Here is a 19,608-nt window from a genome sequence, read left to right as displayed (position 1 = left end):
CCCCATCCAGATGGCTTCACCTTTCAGAAACAATGTAGTAAATATCTGTAGGGTCCCACAGATAGGACCATTTCCCAATGGTCTTTCCATTAGGAAAAATAACCACTCTACCTCCTGCCCCCAGTTTATGAAATTCTGGAAGACGAGTTTTTTAGCACTGGGTATGGGTTTTGAGGGCAGTGTCTGGGTTGCCTTTATCGTATGGTGTGACCCAGCTCAGAGGGGGTCCTGAAGGCATGGTGAAATAGCTAACTTTGATTTTTCAGGCAGCTCAAAAAGCCCCATGGTTCTGTTTGAATTGGGGATGGTGAATATGACTGCAGACACATGCCTTTAAAAAGCCAGACTGCCTGCTGCACAGCTCTCCCATGGCTGGGAGAGGCCCGCTTATGCTCCGTCACAGAGACATACGCGCACATGTGCATGTGTTGGTATAAGCAGGGCCCAGAGTCATTGATTTGATTTCGTACAGAGATCTTGAGCACTGGAAAAAATACCTTATCTGAAGTGTCAGGCTGAGTGTTTAAGCAGCAGATTTGCCTGAGTCAGCACAGCAGGCCTGAGTCTTTCATGCACAGCTAAGCAGTTTCTTCTGGTTGCAAATCAATTCTACTCACCTCCAACAGGAACTGGGGATTTCTATCATTTGTTCTCAGGGCCATGGAGAAGTTGTACGCTTTTTTTTTCCTTCTGTTTGATTCAGTGTTTGTCTGTTTCTCAGGAAGATGCCTATAAAAATGAATACTTGCATTTTGAGTTAGTAGCACTTCTGATTGCCTTTCATTTTGTAAAAAAACAGACTTTCTTTGCAAAACATGGGGAAAACCTGTATAAAAAAACAGGAAGTGCTTTCAGACTGCTCACCAAAGCATCACCAGGCAGCGAGGTATCAAGGATCAGACCTTTTCTATCCATTCAAGGCTTTTCCTAATGCTGTGTGTCCAATCTGGTTTTGGAAATCAGATGAATTGTAAGAGTACCTTTTACAAAGTTGTTATTTGCCTGATGACAACAGTCAGAGGAGGCCTTAGGGCTGCCTTGGGTGCCCCTCTGCTGTCTGCTTTCCAAAGACATAAGGGGTTCTGTCTTGCCGTGATGGGTCTGCAGCAGAGGAGACCCATGAGAGGGACAGGTACAAGGTGGCAGAAGGTCCCCACAGAGCTCCAAGAGTGACCTCAGTATTCAAATGGTTCTTCAAATGTGGCATAAACCAAATCTGGCCTCAGGGATTGCAGCACATACACTGCTGGAGGCCAGTTGTGGATTTAGTGCCCTGTTAGCACACTGGGGCAAAGCACAGCACATCCTGGTGGGGTGGTCCACAGGTGGCTGCAAGGTTTCCATGCAGGCAGGGAGCTAAGGACACAAGCATGTGCTGCTAATCCGAGACTGTGAGAGCTTTGTGGACACAGCCTGGGCTGGATGGGAAGCAGCCTTCCTATGGCATCTTGGAAATAACACAGGGTGTTGTTTTGCACGGGGCTGGAAGATGGTTAGTGCTGGGTGGCAGCTCCTGGGCTCACTGCAGTTTATCACCTCGCTCAGTGTGTGCACAGATGCCTTCTCTGTAATGATGCCCTTTGGGCCTCATTTGGTGAGCTGCTTTCACCTCCTCTGACTTCAGTGCCGAGTACCTCTGGAAAAAAAAATCATGCACAATACTATGGCTGTCTTACAGCTGATGTAAAATGTGCTTTTACTTCATCATGTGGAAGACTTCACTCCTGTTCTCCATCCTTCCTCACTGACTTGCCCTGACCACCATACCCTGAGAGAAGAGCTTGTGTACCTCTGGGAGTACACAGACAGCTCTTGCTACACACAGTTCCACAGGGAGTAGAGAGCATCTCACAGAGCACAGGTCTGCTACACCGCTTATACTTCCTTTAGGAGAAAAAAAAATATTGTTGCTGGAGACCCCCTTCAGCTTTTGCTTTATGCTTTCATTTTGATAAAGGAATTGGGAATAATATATGCTGTCACTGGCAGATAAGTTAAAGCATGGGCTGAAACATTAGCTGAGATTAGGTTCCACCGATAGGCAACTGAAAATAAGCATCCTGACAGATGGTGCCAATTGATTTAACTGCAGCTGCGATGCTTAACAGGGTAGAAAATGTGAGTAAAAATCTAATGGGAGGCCTGCCCTAGTTAAATCAGCCTCTTATTTAACTTACCAGTAGTAATCACTGTTAATAAATTCCAGTTAAACCAACGGTAGAAAGAATTATCTGTTTTTGTTAAGCTTTGCAAGCAAAGCTAGTAAAGCTGTGGACCTTAAAAAAATGTAAGCATATATATATATATATATGTGTGTGTGTGTGTGTGCGCGCACATATATACACACCTAGAATATATATACTGATATGTAATAGATATCAGTATGTTATATATTTAACATTCATGTAGCATGAACCATGCATATCTCATACAACAGACATATACTGCCATTACTGTATTATCAACATGCATTGATATTGATATTGAAAATGAGGTTTGATTTATAGTGATTTAAATGCATGTAAAGGTCTATCCAAAAATGCAAGAGAAAGCAACAGTGCTATTACAAACCACATGGATGAAAAGAGCAGGAAGGATGGTGGAGGAAAGGAGAAAAGGTGGGAAGAGGTAAGAGAGAGCCAAGGTGAAAGCCTGGCATAGATCCTTGCAGCTACTCTTCAGCCTCTGGAAATGATATCACAAAGCTGTTTTCCTCTCTATGCTTCCCTGCTGAAGTCCTCTTTCTGTTGAGGCATGAGTTCAGATCTTTCAGGTCAAATTTAAGGTCCCTGTTGGAGCTCCCAAGGCTTCATGTGCTGCAGCAGCCACTCCAATGTCAGACACCGCCTCTCCAAGCTGCTCTTCTGTCCCACTCACAGCTAACTGTGCTTTGGTGCATCCTTGAAGGTTGTAGATGGATCATGGTCTGGAGGTGCTGTGAAAGCAAGTTAGTTCAGTGTGATGCCACAAAGGGACTGGGTTTTCATCCCCTTGTGCCACAGGGCCACAGTGCCAGTGCTGGGCCTCCACTGCCCTTCTGGGCACAAGCCCAGAGAGGACAGAGCCATTGGCTCCTCAGCAGCCACTATGTCTCCATTGTGTAGTCCAAGGCAAAAACCTCCCACAGCACAGGACTCCATCATGTTGTTTTTCATCGGGATGTGCCTAGCCTTGATGATCCCACTACAGACCGTCTTAAGGCATTTTCATGTAGGTTAGCAAGCTCACATGTGTAGTCATTGGAAATTCATTTATCTACAATTCGTTCAAGAATGTTCTTCTCTGGAACATTATATGTTTGCAGCTTCCTCAAATCAGCCCAACTTGGCCAGCCACTAATTTACTTTTGATATCAAACTCCCAGGATAGAGGAATTAAGAATATTTTTCCTTTCAGGCAGTTTTGCCTTTCTACACACACAGCTATTTTTCTCTTTGAGTCTGTGATCATGCAAGAAAGATTTCTGATTTCCTGTGAAAAGCATATGAATAGAGTAAACTGGGGGGAAAATCTACCTTCTTGCCATATCATTGGCTTCAATATTTACATACTACTATTGCCAACTAGCAAGATTCATAAAAGGACAGAGCACAGAGAAGAAAACCCACACATGATTGCTCTGGCTTATGGCGTTTCCGTAGGAGTTCTGCAAGAGGTGATCTGAAAAGCAAGCAATGGGAGCAGAGTCCGGCTCACATGTGTTTCTGCATGGAGCACACCGGTCTCCTGCGAGCAGCAATCCAGAGCCTCTGCTTTGGGTTTTCAGGAGCAAAGCTCCCCAGCCACTCATAATGTCAGGAAGCTGCAATGAAAGTCTAGGGAAAAAATAATTGTTGTTATTAATTGACTGATTTCTATAGCACCTGAAGGGAATCTAATCATGGTGTGTCCAGCAGCGCTCGTCCCAAGCAGGTGTATTTCAGAGGATGATCCATCACCTGCAGCATATCACAGAGTTTGCTTTAATCTACCTCCACCACTGCTCTCAAGTAAAATAGGATCCTTTTCAAAAAGAATATAACATAGACATTTCCCTCTGCCTCACCATGCAGTGTGCTTTTGCCCTTAGAAAAACATCACCTGCGGCACAATCTCTTCCCCCTGTGGTGAGAGAACATGGGGTCCTGAGGGGTGTCATGACCTATGGGTTAGTGAAGAGATCATGACCATGGGGTCATAGGATTTCACAGTACTCGAGGACATGGAGGCCTTTTCCTGTCAATCTCTCTGCTTAGTTACAGATGACCACAAATACCACAAGATTTACCACCAGCAAATATACCTATGATTAATAAAAGCAAATATGAATGAATATATATATATATATATATATATGTCTCAAGCTATTATGTATTACTAGCATCAATCAATTACAGTCTCAATCAATAGTATGGTGGCAATCAGTGATAGCACCAATTAGTATTGTAGTACAATCAATAGCAAGCACAACCAAGTAGTCGTGTATTCTTACCTATTACCACCACTTGTCACTAGCAAAACAATGAGTATATACAATGTCAATAAGAAAGCAAATTAGATTTCAGAAGGAAGTCACAAAAGGGGAGGGACCAACCAATCTGAGGTGGGGACTACACACCCGGCCATCCCCAAAAGAGGGGATGACAGACTGAACTGAAAGGATAACAGAGACACTGGCTTCGTGGCGTCAGCCAGGGCTCAGCAAGACTTCTGAGATGACAACCCAAGATCCTGCAGAAAGTTTGTGTGGGATTCAATTGGAAAGCTCTGAGTGAGACAGGAGCTCAGTTTTGGATAAAATAAACACTTTTTTTTTATCACATATGGACATAAGAGGGCGTAGGGCATCCTACCTCAAGCAGTCAATAGATGATGTTAATGTCTGGTTTCACCTGTAACAACAAATATATTATGATGTGTTCCATTCTTTCAGAGCAACTTTATTTTCCCAGACTGTTTTCCACTGTTTTTTTCCCAGACTGTTTTTCTCAGATGATAAGTTGCTCTTACACTCCCTCATTTTTCTGCTTATTTGCAATATTTCAGGATGTCTTCAGTTTCTAGGTACCCTGGCTGCACTTTTCAAGGATGCTTCTAGTCTACAAGCCCCATCCTCGAGGGGATCCCATTCATCAGCAGTCCCAGGCTGGCTGTCCTTTCTCTGTCAGTCCTTTTCAGCAGATGATTTCTTCTCTTCAGTAATTTTCCCCTTCTAACCAGGCCACCTTTATGATTGCTCACATTACAGTGCTGGACTGGGAGAAGACTGAAATGCTTGCCAGGCTGTGAGGTACCTGCCAAGCAAGCTGGACATGGTATAAGAAATACCCTGAGCCATTTCACACCAGCAGCACTACTAATGAAGTCTGGTGGCCAGCATGGCTCTCCCTGATACCCACCTCCTCTTTAGTGGGGCCTAATAGTGTTTCTCTTCTCTTCCAAGCCCCTGTGTTTCACAAAGGTCCTGCCCTCCCTTCAAATCTGGATGAAATTGACCATGAGTGCTAAAATTACTCTGAGACCAAAAATGAGAAACTGAACAATGGGATGGATGTAAGCTTTGTTTCCCTAGGAAAGTGAATTTAGGAATAGAGCAGGAACTATGCCTGACATGCTTAATGGTAGAAAACAGTCTTTAATTTTAAAATTACAATGATGACAAAAATACAGCACTCTGTAATTGAGGCTTCCCTGAATTTCAACAAACCACATCAGCATTTTGTTCTGTGCCTTTTTTTCATGACTTAAATTGTTCCTGGTGGAATGTTGTGAGTTCTGTGTGCTGCAAGATGCCGAAAGATAGGGCTTGAGGCTCTGGGCAAAGAGCTCCATCCTTCATTCCTGGGCTCATTGCAGGCTGTTATTTATCCCCTATGTGTCTGCTCCGTGCTTCTCTGAGCTCAAAATTGTCACCAGACCTGATGCCCAGTGGAAATAAACCTCATTTCTCCATAAGAGATTAGTGTAGGGACCAGGAAAGGCTCTGTGCACACTCCTGAACGGGGAGCATGGGAATGTGTTGCTTACACAGCTTACATGCAAATGCAGCCAGGCTTTGAGTGAGAAGATCATGATCGACCGTTGGATACAGATTAGGAGGAAAATAGCTCCTTTCAAAACAAGGGGATGTCAGGAATGAAGAGCCAGGGAGGGACATGCTAGGCAAAATGCACCCAAATGACCCTTAGGCAGTGCAAGTTACACACATCTCTGATCTGAGGAGCTGAAGATTAGCCTATAGAGATGGTCAATTTATGTTTAGTCAATAAATAATTGCAATGATAAATAGCCTTTCATTATTAATTCCATAAACAAAGTCTTCTCTGTCTGCAGACTGCAATGCTGGCACATCTTAAGCAACCATTGTGTTTATCTCAAGCAGCCAGAGGGAATGAGCTGGGTTTTCTTGTCGTTGTCTTTATCCTAAACCATTTCACACCTTCTCAAACACGTCTGCCCAGAGCTGCCGAGGCTAAGCGAGAGGCCAGCACTCAGGGCAGACTGCTGAAGCACACACTGGCCCAGATTTGGGTAAAATCTAGGGTGAATGCAAATATCTGCAAACTGCCTGTGGGCTAGGCAGCCCAAATGATGGGGACAAACCCACATTTTGCATGTGAACAGGATGAACTGGACATGGAAGTCCATGAGTCTGAACACCTAAGGCACTCAGACTGTCCTCCTCATGGTCATCCCAGTGCTGCAGGACAGGGGGCCATGAAGTCAGTGTCTGTATAATATGCATAATATGCAGCATTTTAATTTCAGATAAGTCTGTGTTTAGTGTGCCCAGAGGATACTGCGTTCAGGCAAATTTTGGGGACTGTAGCTGGAAAACCAGTGATTTACAGTAACTGGACATGGTAGCTCTCAAAGGAAAACATACCTCTCCTCTGAGTTTGTGCTATGGATTTCGGTAAATTAAAAAGCAACACCTGTCTTGCAGACCACCCACTCTCCTACAGCCAGTATTGAAGAAAACTGCATCCCACAGAGCCCATCTCCACTCTGGTACCCATGCAGGTTTCAAGGTACTGTTTTATGTTTTGGACTGTCAGATGTGCAGCCCTTATCAAGATTTTGTGGTGCTCTTGGTTGGGCTTTCAAAAGAATGACACACAGAAAGCCTTACAAATATTTAGAGACTGACTTGGAGTGATGTCTATGGGGTTTCCAGTTCTTAAAAATATTTTGTAGGGGTTTGCTGTAAATGACTTGGGGGGATTTACTCTGACAACTTCCAGTGAGATTTATTCTTTGCAAAGGGCAGACCAAAATATTTCCCGCAAAAGCATTGTTTTTTGAAGATAAACTGGAACTTTATTTAAATGAAATCTTCCAAAAAATACATCTTTTCTTTGAACATTGCTGTTTTTCCTTGAAACAGTGATGCTAGAAAGTCCCCAAATTTCCAGCAGTTTTTGGTGAGGGAGAGTAGTTACCAGCTGCTAAAAAACCAAATAGCTTTTTAACATTTTGAATGGAGCTTTTCATCAAAAGGCAGTGTTTCCTATAGAAAATTCTAATTAAAGTGATGTTCATTTTTTGTCAGACCAGTCCGCAGAAACTCTCTCTTTCCTAGATGTCGCAATCTCTGTATTCCCCTGCTGGGAGAGTGTGTTAGAAAACCCCAGCCAGCACTTTGCAGAGATCCAGCCTTCACATGGGATTATTCAAGGTGAAGCCTGGCACAGACCTGACAGTTTGTGGTTTTCGTGTGAGTTAGCAGCCTTACAAAACGACACCTTCGACTTCAACAATCTGCCTTATCACCTTGAAGGCGTTTCTGCTAAATGGAGTTGTTATCAGGGTTATCCTACCCCTCTGGTCAACTCCAAGCCAAAGGCTTCAGCCCTGGTACATTCAATAGTCCATTTGTGCCATCTCTGCTTCAATCACTTAATAAAATTAGGAATAATCAATTAATATGTATAAAAGAACCACAGAAATGAACTTCTGCAAATATATAGAGCACCATTTCCTTTCATTTCTTTATTACAGGTGATAGCAATTTGCATGCATTTTGTCTCAAAAATTAATTTGATATTACTGGGACATGTTGCTCATATTTAACAACAATGTATCCATTGACATCTAGCTGTGTCCAGCTCAGCAGACTTCCAAATTGCTGCCATAAATTAAATGGGTGGTAGAATGTATTTTGCAGCTTACAAGGTGAAGATATTTGTTGGCATGAGTCATGGTTCTCATGGAAAAGCACATATAGGAAAGAATGTATATAGTGTGTATAGGAAATAATGAAGAAATGAGTATTCAATTAATATTGAATTTTTAAAAATGCCACTGCTAAGGTTAATACAAACAGTATCATTAAGGTCTGGTAGGATCAAAAGGAGACCTGCCTCCTGGAAACACTCCCAACCCCAGCACTGTTAGGGAGTTAATAGTCTATAATAGAATCTATTCATGCTCCTAGGTTAGTCTGTCAAAGACAATTAATCAAAATACAATAAGATTTTCTTCCCAAAATAAAAATGCATACACAGTTAATGTGACAGTTGTATCACTGAAATTTCACAGGAGTTTTCTTCATGTATTTTACTGATGTTACAGGTTGAGGCCTGGGACATAAGGCCTGGACAGGCAAATTTATGAAGTGTGAAAGGCCACTTGAAGGAAAAAGCCAGAAATCCACTTTTGTATGAACTTATTTAAAACCATATAGTAAAAATACCTATACTTACAGAGGTTGCATTTATTTATACACTTTTTATCCTTTGGAATGTGTTTGACAAATGCAATAAACATGTAGGGCTGTATTCTGCCATCATTCAAACATGTGTAATCTCAATGACTTTAATTGCACTGTATTGCCATTGTTGAGGGCAGAGTTTGCACCATTTAGGAATCTCATTTTTGAAGATAATTGGAAAGATCTCTGAAGAGAAGGAAAGGGGATTTTTCACTAGAATCTATTTTTGATATAAAAGTATTACTTCATAGTCTGTAGCTGGTTTTGCTATTGCTTCCTTCTTTATGCAAAGCAAATTTATAGGCACTTTTCATAAAAAGGAACCAGAATGGAGTCCATTTTATAGCAAGAAATAATAGAGATAAATATTTCTTTCCGTGCTGACTCAGAGACAGTATTACCCCATTGGTACTTAACTTACACAAATTTGATAAAGAGAGTTTTAGTTCACCCTCTCTTAAAAGATCAGGTGAATATGAATCACTTATTTGATCACATTGACTCCTGATCATACTTGATTCATTTAACTGGAAAAGACCCCAAAGGCAGGAGTCAGGCTGTGGGATGGTACAGCATGGCTGTGCTTTCCTCCCTGGCACTGAATTTGCAGTTCCATCCTCCTCAGAGTCCCTGCCATTGTGGCAGTGCCTGACACGTGGCTTGGAGCTGGAGGCAAGTGCTGCTTCACATCCCACAGGCAGCTGCATTTCCTGACAGCAGCATTGCCTCCTCCACCTTCTGTTGCTGTCCAACCATGATCTTCTATGGGGGACACCTTGAAAGCCTGAACTTTTTTTTTTGATTTTTTAGTGAAAATGAATGTTGAAGTGTCAGGAACACCTTTGGACTGAAAATCATAGATCCTGGCTCTCTGTGGCAGAGAAGTTGGACTATGAACATAGATGGGCCATGTGCCACTTTCTACACTGATGCACATGCAAATAAATTATATGACTGAAGCATGCTTTTGCAGATGATTTTACATTTAGTTATAGTCCCAGAAGTTCACATTCATTGTCTGAGGGTTTTGGGACGTAAAGAGAGGACTATAATAGAGGGTTTGATCCTGCCAAATTTTTAAGTGCACCTTCTCCTTTTCAAAGGTGCTGCCTTTCCACATGCTTAACATTTTTTTGGTGCTGGTTCTTTGATGACAGGAAGTCTTACTGCCTCTGAATACCTGTCACTGCCATGCAAAGCCATTCGCCATGCAGCTAAATCTCCCCTCTGACTTTTCTTACCCAGCAGGGAAGCACAATGGGAGAGACTTGGAGACAGTACAAAATTGTAGCCAAGGCATTTGTTTCTCATTATATTCGCCCTTCCCAGGAACACAAGTGGCAGCTTGCCATGAATTAGATCTGCTCAATAATTCAGCCCCCTAGTAATCAGAAGACAGCAGTCAGAGCTATGATGGATAACGGCCGGGTGTCAATGTTGGGTCTCCCCAGTCTATCATCAGCCATTGTGATCACCAACCATATTCTACCTGCCTACCTCCACTGACAAGCCACAAGGGGCTTGCATTAAACTGATGGTTAATTTCCTGTTGGTAGATCCTCCATGACCTGGGTTCTGCAGAGATGTGCCATTCGGCTCTCCTTATGCAAGAGCTGACCAAAGGCAATACAGGAGTGTTGGGTCACACTTTCTCAGCTGCAGAAGATGCAACTTCCTTGCAAATGTAAACTGAGAAATTTGGCTAAAACTTAACAAACCTCTGTTGTTTTGATAATAGGTAAAGCTGTTGTATTTTCTGAAAACATCACTATGTTTGTAAGAGTCAGACTTATTCACCAGTGGTTTTCAAAATCCATATCACCCTAGTCACAGTACTTCCTAAGTCAGGATTCCCAGTCTGGGAAAAGAGATTTGTCAGATCATGAATCTACAAGTAACTGGCTTAAGTATTATAGAAGTTTTTTTTTGGTATCTTAAACCTTCTGCTTTTGTTGTGCATGCTTTCTCATTTTATTTATTTAGGAAGAGAGAATACAACCTACAAAGCTAATGAGGGAAGATGCACAGTCAAGTGTATCCCCAAACTCTTTTAAAATGAGCATGGTTGTGGTGGCATGGCTTTTCATGGGTGGTGGGATGCCTTTCAGTGCTAAGGGCGCCAGGCTCTGGTGACTGGGTGTTCAATACCACCCATCAGTGGTACTTTCTTCCTAGGATCAGGAAGATCCCCTTGAGTTTGCTTGCTAACAACTCGTGCACTACACTGGATACTTTCTGACTCCCAAGTGTGGTATATCTCATACTTGAATGCCCTGAAGAGATTACTTTAGAATCTGCCCAAAACCACCACTGGGTAACTACTTGACGAAGGTCAGTTTTGGACATTTCCAAAAACAAAGGATGACAATGTTTAGCCACTCTGAGTCACAGAGACCTGTTTCAAGAACCTATATTGGTGTTCTCTGTGGTAATTTCTTCAGTGCATACTTTTGTTCTAATCTCTCATAGGCTTGAAGCTCTCTGGAGTGGGAGTTGAACAGGTGTCCCAAGAACACTCATACATTTGGCTCTTAGTTGGACTAGCTGGAAATAAGAATTTTAGCTTGCAAAATGTTTTGAGATGTTAGCAGTTATTTTAGTTACACTGATGATTAAAAGGCTGCTGAAATTTTTTAGAAAAAAAAAATCAGGGAAAAGAGAGAAACTGTTTGTTAAGGCAGTGATATATTTACTCACCTGGTGAGAGGAATCAAACTCAGGTAATGCTCAGTCCTGTGCATTGAGATTATCAGTCTGTTTGTCTCTTTCTCCATTTGATCAGAAATGTAACTCTGAACCCCAAGATGTTGCTAACAAAAGTTTCAACTACTGTTATATTTCCTTGAATAGTTTTGGTTTCAATGAAACAGCATTTTCTGGTGCAAAACATTTAATTGAAAAGTTCCCATCCAGCTCTTGTGTTTACATCCTCTTCAAGCACTACAGGCTTCTGGGCAGTCAACTGGAAAAAAACAATGCAAGTAAGCATTTTATTTTGTCTTTGATTTTATTCAAGTTACAAAAACCAGTTACATATGACAGTAATTATATATTTTATATATTTGGTTTCATTCTGAACAACAAGCCACAGCTTGGTTATTTAAATGGATTTTTTTTTTGAAAACTTGCTTCATCTGGACTGTTGCTGATCAAAAATCTACTTTACTTTCCCTTTTCTGCATTTTAAATCAATTAAAACAAAACCAAACAGAAAATACTCTGAGAAGCACTGTGATGAAATAAAATAGAAGAAGGTGCTGTTAATGCAGGGTATTTGTGTGTGACAGTGGAGGAGGCATCCCTGCCTGTGCTGCTTCATGCAGAGGGTACAAGTGCCAGGTGCCATGACTCACATGGGTGCAACATCTGCCTGGACATTTTGGTGTGCCACCAGGCCCTGCCTGGCTCAGCAGTGCAGAGGGAGGAGTGACACTGCCCCACAGCTTCACTCTTCCCAGTGCTCACCTCCTGTACAGGCACTGTGGGTTACTTGTACCAGTGGTTTGCGGGTGCTGAGACCTCCTCACTTCAGCCATCTGCAGGGACTGAGCTTGCTGGCACTGCTGGCTCATGAGCCACAGTCCACTTATTGCCTGAGAAGCTACAGGAGGCGCTGGCAGCACATCCTTGGAAGCATGTTTACATGAGACTTTTAATAACATTGTCAGGGAAAAAAGAGGTATCACGGTGAGGCTGCATGGTGGTTGGCAAAAACCTGGAGATTTGATGGTTGTCCATTGATCCATCACTTTTATAAATGGATAAAAAAGAAGGTAACTTGACTCAAACTCACCAATGCCTTTCATGTTTACACCCACTCTCTGGTGCTGGAGTTTTACCTAGCATTTAGCTGAAATCTTTCAGGAATGCAATAATTCAACAGGTTCCTTACTCTAAGTTGGCCATTTCCTTATATTCTTGACCATTTATTTTTCTTCTAAAATATTCTGGCTGCAACACTTTTTCCTAATATTTCATTGAATGAAACAGTGTGAATAAGTAGAATGAGAGGAGATCCCAAGAATTATACCTGCTTTCTTCTGACCAGCCCTGAGCAGATCCTCCTACTGTGGTTTCTTCTTCGTCTTGGGAAATTCCCCTTTTGGGGGGATGCTGGGTGTAGACATTTTCAGAAAATGCTGTCAGCACAACTCCTGCAGAGCTGCAGGAGGAAGGGAGGGGACCGGGGGAGTGTGGTAGGGGCCCAAGCGTTTTTGGTAAAACAGTCAAAGCATAGAGTTGCGGTATCAGCAGTGAGACGATTGTCAACTACAGGAGAAACATTTCCATTTCCTACCAAAGGTCACAACACTTAATAGCATCATCAATATGAACACCACTAAAGACCAAATCAGCCTAGTATGCAAGGCTAGTCTGGGGTGCTCTACAACAAACTCCACTCACCTGGACCAGCAGAAAGGCCCAGAACTCCATGGGCAAGATTCTTGCACAGAACAAAAGAGGGAGAACTTCTCTACTGAGCAGAATGGATGCAGGAACAAAAATGCTGAGTGTAGTGCTGTGGGGGGTGGCTCTCCCACCACACACAAGTATGGGGAGGTGCAGCAAAGCCTTCTTGTGATGACTGGCTGTGTTATCTGCCACACAGCTGCCTTATGTAAGATTCAGCTCAGGACTGGAGTACCTACGCTGAAGTGCTTGCACAGAGATGTCAACACCTGAGCTCAAAAGGGTGATTCAATTGCCTCCACAGAGACTTCTCATGTTGCCTGAGATGCTACAGGAAATCGGAGACATCTACAAGGAGGTGGCAGATGCAACACAGGACCTCCCAGTACAGCACATTGAGACTTGGAATAACATCCTGAAGCATCCAGTTTGGCACTCAGCACTGTGAGCAGCCTGGCCATGTCCAAGGTTATTTAACTTCTCAATACAGTCAAAAGATTCTAGGAAATAATTTGGTTTGCCAAGAACTAGACTCTTAATGTCATGGCCAGGCTGACTGCACTGATAAGATCTCCATTATGGGGACCATACGTACCCACCTCACATGACGATGACCAAATGTAGATACTTTAGTGTTCCGGTCTTCAACCAAGGAAAGAAAAAATATTGAAAGAAGAAAAATCTTCACATGTCAAAAGCACACTGCCACCTCAAGCTAAGCTATTGATAGTAGCCTCCTCTGCAGCAGCAAGGCCAAAAATGTCCTGAAGTTAACTAGGGTTGATGTTGACTCCATTGTGCCCCACAGGCAGGTTCTTACCAGGGCATTTAAAACTCAAATCAAAGGAATAATCAAGGGAAATTAACTCCCTGCAAACAATAGACCTGGACTGGTCTTCTTGAATGTGCAGAGTTAGTCTTTTTTCAGTAGGCCCCAAGCACTGCATGAGGAGGTCAATAAAAGAGATTGATTTTGGGTGGCTGTAGACCTCCTCCAGCAGGACCCGGTCCCGGTGAACCATCTGAGTGTGTCACAAAGGGGCTCGGTACTGCTCCTAATCCAGTTCTTGTGCTGATTGCAGAAAGCACATGATGGTCTGGGATTCTGTCCATGCCTTGTTGGCCAAAGCACATCTCACTCCAGATGTGTTTTGTGCACACCAACTCTATCAATAAAGTATTTTCTGAAGGACAACTCCCTCCTCTTAGCCTAGGATTTCTGGACATGCTGACTTCCTTCCACTTCAGGAACTAGATTGTATCCTTCTGCTACCCTCAGCTCAGCTACTTCTCACCTTTTCTTCTCTACATGCTTGCCCAGGTGCTGCAGTCTGAACCAGCACAGTGTTTTTTAAAACAAGTCTCTGTTTTGGAAGTACAAGAGAGGATGGAATCCAAGCTGTTCCAGGAAGCATAGGCTTGTTTTGAGTCTGCAATGGCAAAAATCTAGTACCTGATGAAGTAATAAAAGGGTATTTTAAAGAAACTTGTCTTGGCTGGACTGTTAGCTGATTAATGAAGGCAGGTGCCAAGTGACTGTGAAACTGTTGGAGCCATGGCAAAGCAAATTTTTATTGTTGCTTTTGTGTTTTGGTATCTTTTTTCTAAAAATCCCCAAGCTGGTGTAGGCAGAAGTACTGTGCTAGTAGGGGGTTTAAATGGATTGGAGAGGGAGTTCAGGATTTCTGTATAATTCCAAGGCGTGACAAGCCAGAAAACCTGCCAGTTTTATATATTGACTCTGAGAGCCAGTATAAAGTTCAGCAAACAGTGAATATGCTCAGCAAAGGAGAAGAAAAATCCATTTTTAAGCAGTTGCTGCACCTGTTTCAGTGGCATCTTTTCCTTATAATGTTCTTATATTGGCTGGGCCTGTGACTTACGCACATGAAGAAGGGGCATGGTGCCTCTTTCTAAACATTTGCATGGGGTGATGGAGGTCCCTGTGATTGAGGCAGTGGAACCTGACTGTGTTACATTTCCAAATGATGTCTTAGCCCCCTTTGCTAAGGTGAAAACAGTTCTGCAAGGAGTAGGGCAACCCAGCAACCAGGCCTAATGTCAGCAATGCCACCTTGTTTATTTATCCTATATGGAGGTTATTTACTACATTTTATGCTACTATAACACATATGCTTTCCTATAGGTGCTCTCCATGTGTTGGGCAAAAATACGACGCTTTCCCCACAGATTCTGCATTCAATGGATGTGTTGTTTACAGCCACATCTGCGCCCTTCTCCAGCCAGGTCAAATGTCTGAGCCAGTTGCAGACAAGTAAAGCTGCTGTTAGTGCATATTGGGGCTGTTCCCTGTGAGGCTCTGTGTCACGCCAAGGGGGACATCCAGTCCTGTGCTGGCAGGCAGAGGTGCTCTGGCTGGGCTTGTACCCACCCACGTAACATAACCTTGGGTGAAAAGCAATCAGGTCATATGTGCTATTCTTCCTTTACAGATCCCTCCCAGTTTCAAATTCCCCATGAACCGCATGAGAAAATCAAATCTAAGATGTATTTTGAGAATGGGGAGCCCTTGGAGGGGAGCTGTGTAGGCAGCTGATGGTCACCTGCCTTGTTCACCTGCCTTGATGGTCTTTGCACACAGGGATTGCAGAAAGCTCTGCAAGGAAACACTGCCCAGTGCAGGGTAGTTCAGCCTACTTGCTAGCTTAGGGGAAATGAAGTGAGGAGATGTGGGGTGAGGTGAGCTGACTTGCTGTAGGAGGACATTTCTGGCCTTGCTGCCATCCTGCTGTGCAGTTACAGGTTCTACCCACCACTGTGTTGGGAGATAAAACTAGCAGCTTGTGACTTCACAGGAGCATTTCTTAAAGAGGGCAGTTGCTCCTGTCTTAGCAAAACTCATCCTACCACTCCACTGGTCTTTCCAAAAAAACATCTGTAAGACAAGGCTATCAACTATATAAACTGCTGGACTGCTTGCAAAATAAAAAAGCTCTACTTTTTCCTCAGCCCAAGCATAAGCTTTTCCTGCAATTTCTCCCTGCCCTGCAAACCATCAGACACTCCTGCATTTTTTCATCAGGCCTGCAGCCCGCTTTTTAGATCTGCAAGATTAGCATCAGTGACATGAACATTCAGAAATAAAGTAGGCAGGTGCTTGGTTTATGACAATCTCAGCTGCAAAATTTCTGGCCCTGTGGCAATGGAATGATCTCGATCCTCAAATCCTCACTATGTTCTGATTGCAGCATTAAATGTGCTCTTTTTTCTTTTTGCAGTGGAGTCTTTTTCAAAGGAATGACTCCATAATAAATAATAAATATATAAATTTAAATATTGCGTGCACGCCTGAAAACTGTAGCACAGAGCACTGAGAGGAAATATTCTGGGTTGGAAAATCTTTTGCTGCACGAGTCAGCTATCCAGATAATGGATCCTTAGAAGTATGTAGGACAAATAGCTCTATGAACCATCTGGGACTCACTCAGCAGTGGGAAAAAGACTGTTAGGCTTGCAAGATCAGCACGCAAGAGTGATTGCTAATCAGTCACTGCTGCTTTGCAGAGAAAACAAAGGCTTTAGCATTTAAGCTATTAATAGTTTCTACCTAGTCCAAGTTTTGAGAGATGCATTCATTTGCCCAGACCATAAATTCAAAATTTTTTAGATACTTTTCCAGACTGAGGTTTCATAATAGACTTAATTTTTATTCACTTGTTCCCATGTCTTTCATGTGCCAGAATTAAGTTCTGTGAAATGGTGGCTGAGCCACATCTGTTTGAAAACTAACCAGGTATAAAACACAGCAAAACTCCTTTTCAAATCATAATTTCCTGACTCAACTCATCCCACAGCTAAAGGGACACTGCTGCAGGAGTGGGCACAAGGGGCTGGAATCAGGTTTTTTGGTGTCAGCATCCACTAAGGCCATTTCATGCTGATTGTGGAAGCTTAATCTAGTTGGGCTGGATGCTTTTCTTCAGTTTTGTATTACAGTGGAATGAAAGAATAGTTAAAAACAGTTACGATTTTAATCAATTACCTGTTTCAGTCTAAATCTAGTTTGTGATTGCTTCTAACTGGAAAATGCCTATTATTTCCAGAGAAAAAACAAAGATGACAAAGAATAATAAAAAAGCTAATGATTTTATAATCAGGCAGGTGACATTTTGTACATTGCCCCCATAAGGTTGCAATTTTTAGTTATGTACTGATATGTTTAACAATGGCTAACTAAATGGCTAACTAAATGGCTAACTAGACGGCTAAAGGCACAGCTCCTCGCAGAGTCTCTTGTGTCCCATGCTAATTTGGCTCAATCTGAGAAGCAGATCAAAGGCATTAAGGTTTAGAAACACTTAATAGAACTCACCTCTGGTAAACTGGGAGTGGGATTCAACTCCAAGTAAAGGAACCTGCTTGTGGGTGTGAGTATGTAGAAGCCTGTCTGAGCACTGCGTGTCCAGGCTGTCTTTCCACCTAGCAGAGATGGATGGTTTGGCTGCAGGAAGGAGTCTGGAATACACAAGGTACAGTGACTTCTCAATGGGACCAGTGGCTCTGACACAGGATCTTCAGGATGTGTACCCTCTGCCGTGTGGGGACTGGGGTTTATGCAGCAAAACTAGAAACCTCTGCTCATATATTTAATCCTTCCACTAGCACACAGCCACCCTGGTTCAGCTGGCTGCCCACCAGAAGCAGGTTCAGCTGCCCATACAGTAGTACCTAGTGCTATTCAAAGCACTTTCTAGCACCCAGAACACTGCAGGAGGTTGGCAGATGTGACACAAGACTTCTAGGAGCCGCTCTCTGCTCCTGGGGTAGCAATATGAGGGTAGGTGAGATTTCACATGGTGCTGAATGCCTGCTTTGAGGCAGTAAAGGCAACTCCCAGAATTGGCTTTCCCTCCATTCACAAGCTGCGATGAGAAGACTGTCATGCTAGACTGGGTTTTGGCAATGCAGCTCAAATTGAAGGATGTCTGGCAATGCTTCTGTGGTGTAAGGTGCTTCTTGATGCCAGCCAGGGTATCACAACCAATTTGTTAGGAAATGGTGACATTAATGATATGGTAATGATCAGCACATAAATTAATTGCTGTTTTGCCAGGGTTCAAAATACCAGGCCTTGCTAGGCTCTGATTCTGTTGTCCTGCATGCCAATGTAATGCCTGGACTTGAGCGGGATCATTAGATTGAGTAATGAGGTTCAATGAGAGATCTCACAGTCCTTGAGCCAAACCACCCTCTTCCTGCAGAGGTCAGCGTCTATCCCCAGTGACACACAGTTTTATGCTGAATGATGGTCCTTCCAAAAATATTTCAACAGCTGGAAAAGCTGACCATCTGGCCATGAAAACTGTCCTCTGGAAGCAGTAAAGATGGACCAAAAGTAATGCGAATGCTCTGCTCTCTTTAACGAGTTGCTCTTTCCAAATGATTCATTTTAGAATGAGGTGGTTCCCACTAAGGTCTACTTATGTAAGACACTGAAAGATGGAGAAAATCTTACTGATGTCAAATTTACAAATGCAGATGAACAGCGCTAGTGCGGTGGTGAAAATGCTGTGCAGTGTGTGCGGTGCTGTGTAATCCACTGTGCTCTGAACTGCTCTCTCCAAGGAATGACACAAAAGCTCAGGTCACCTTTGGCAGGAGATGTAATTAGAAGTACATAGTACTGAAAAAAAGGAGAGGGGATAGTTAGCAGAAATACACCTTTAGCAGGGAAGGCTAATGATTAGCCCACAAATTATTCAAAGTATGTGTAAGTCAACCATGAACCAAAAAACTAAGATGAAAGCACCAAGCAGAGAAATTGGCTGAGCAGAACTGGTCAGCATGTGGGAGCAGGACGTGCTCACAAGCCTAGGAGAACTCTAAGAAAGCAAAGCCCTATGCTATAGAAATTTAATTAGCACAGTCTTTTGATGCTTTCTGACCTTTGCAAAGTGCCTTGAAGACCAATCATGGGATATTCACTTCACCTTAATATAAAAGAGAGACCTTTTTTCAGACCCTCTCTTCATGGCGTTGAGGTAGAAGGAGAGGGAAAGCATGACACTGGTGCACAACACAGGAGGTCCTGTGCAGGGATACTCAATGTAGGAGCAGAACTAGCCGTGTTGAAATTTATTGTGAGGCACAGTCACAAAGGACATTTATTTGAGTGTATCATTATTTACATGACATGGGGGGCTCCAGCCAGGATCAGGGGACTGGGCTGCTGCAGTGTCAACCCCAGCATGAGCTGTATCTTGCTTTTCTTCACTGACTTTTAATTGCCGGTGGTTTATTTGGGCGGTAGCAGAATTAACAATGATTCCAATACTGCACTTAAATCCTGAATAATTCACTGCTCCTGTTATTTATTTCTCACTCAACACACAAACATACCTTTTCTCCAAAATTAGGGACTTTAGAATCCAGAGCCTTTTTTTTCCCCTGTGAAATTTTTTACAAATTTATTTGGCTTTTTTTTTCTTCTCTTTTTTTTTTTTTTTTTTTTTTTTTATGCCCGGTGTTTTAAAAACAATCATTCC

The 19,608-nt window shown here is 42.8% G+C and overlaps 1 long non-coding RNA gene across 2 annotated transcripts in view; it reads right to left on the bottom strand.

Moving 5' to 3' along the window:
- Positions 1–20: 20 nt before the first annotated feature.
- Positions 21–19,608, bottom strand: part of LOC108446491 — a 35,107-nt gene continuing 15,519 nt past the window's right edge. For both annotated transcript variants that reach the window (XR_001861701.1, XR_001861702.1), the window contains exons 3-5: positions 17,436–17,578; positions 11,390–11,654; positions 21–2,935 (exon numbers count right to left, since the gene is read on the bottom strand). This is a non-coding gene — a long non-coding RNA (uncharacterized LOC108446491). The remainder of the gene's footprint in view (positions 2,936–11,389; positions 11,655–17,435; positions 17,579–19,608) is intronic.

Source organism: Corvus brachyrhynchos, unplaced genomic scaffold (assembly GCF_000691975.1).
Source record: "Corvus brachyrhynchos isolate BGI_N302 unplaced genomic scaffold, ASM69197v1 scaffold32, whole genome shotgun sequence".
NCBI classification, from domain to species: domain Eukaryota; kingdom Metazoa; phylum Chordata; class Aves; order Passeriformes; family Corvidae; genus Corvus; species Corvus brachyrhynchos.
Note: the sequence above shows the minus strand (reverse complement) of the source record. Positions and strands in the feature narration are given on the sequence as shown.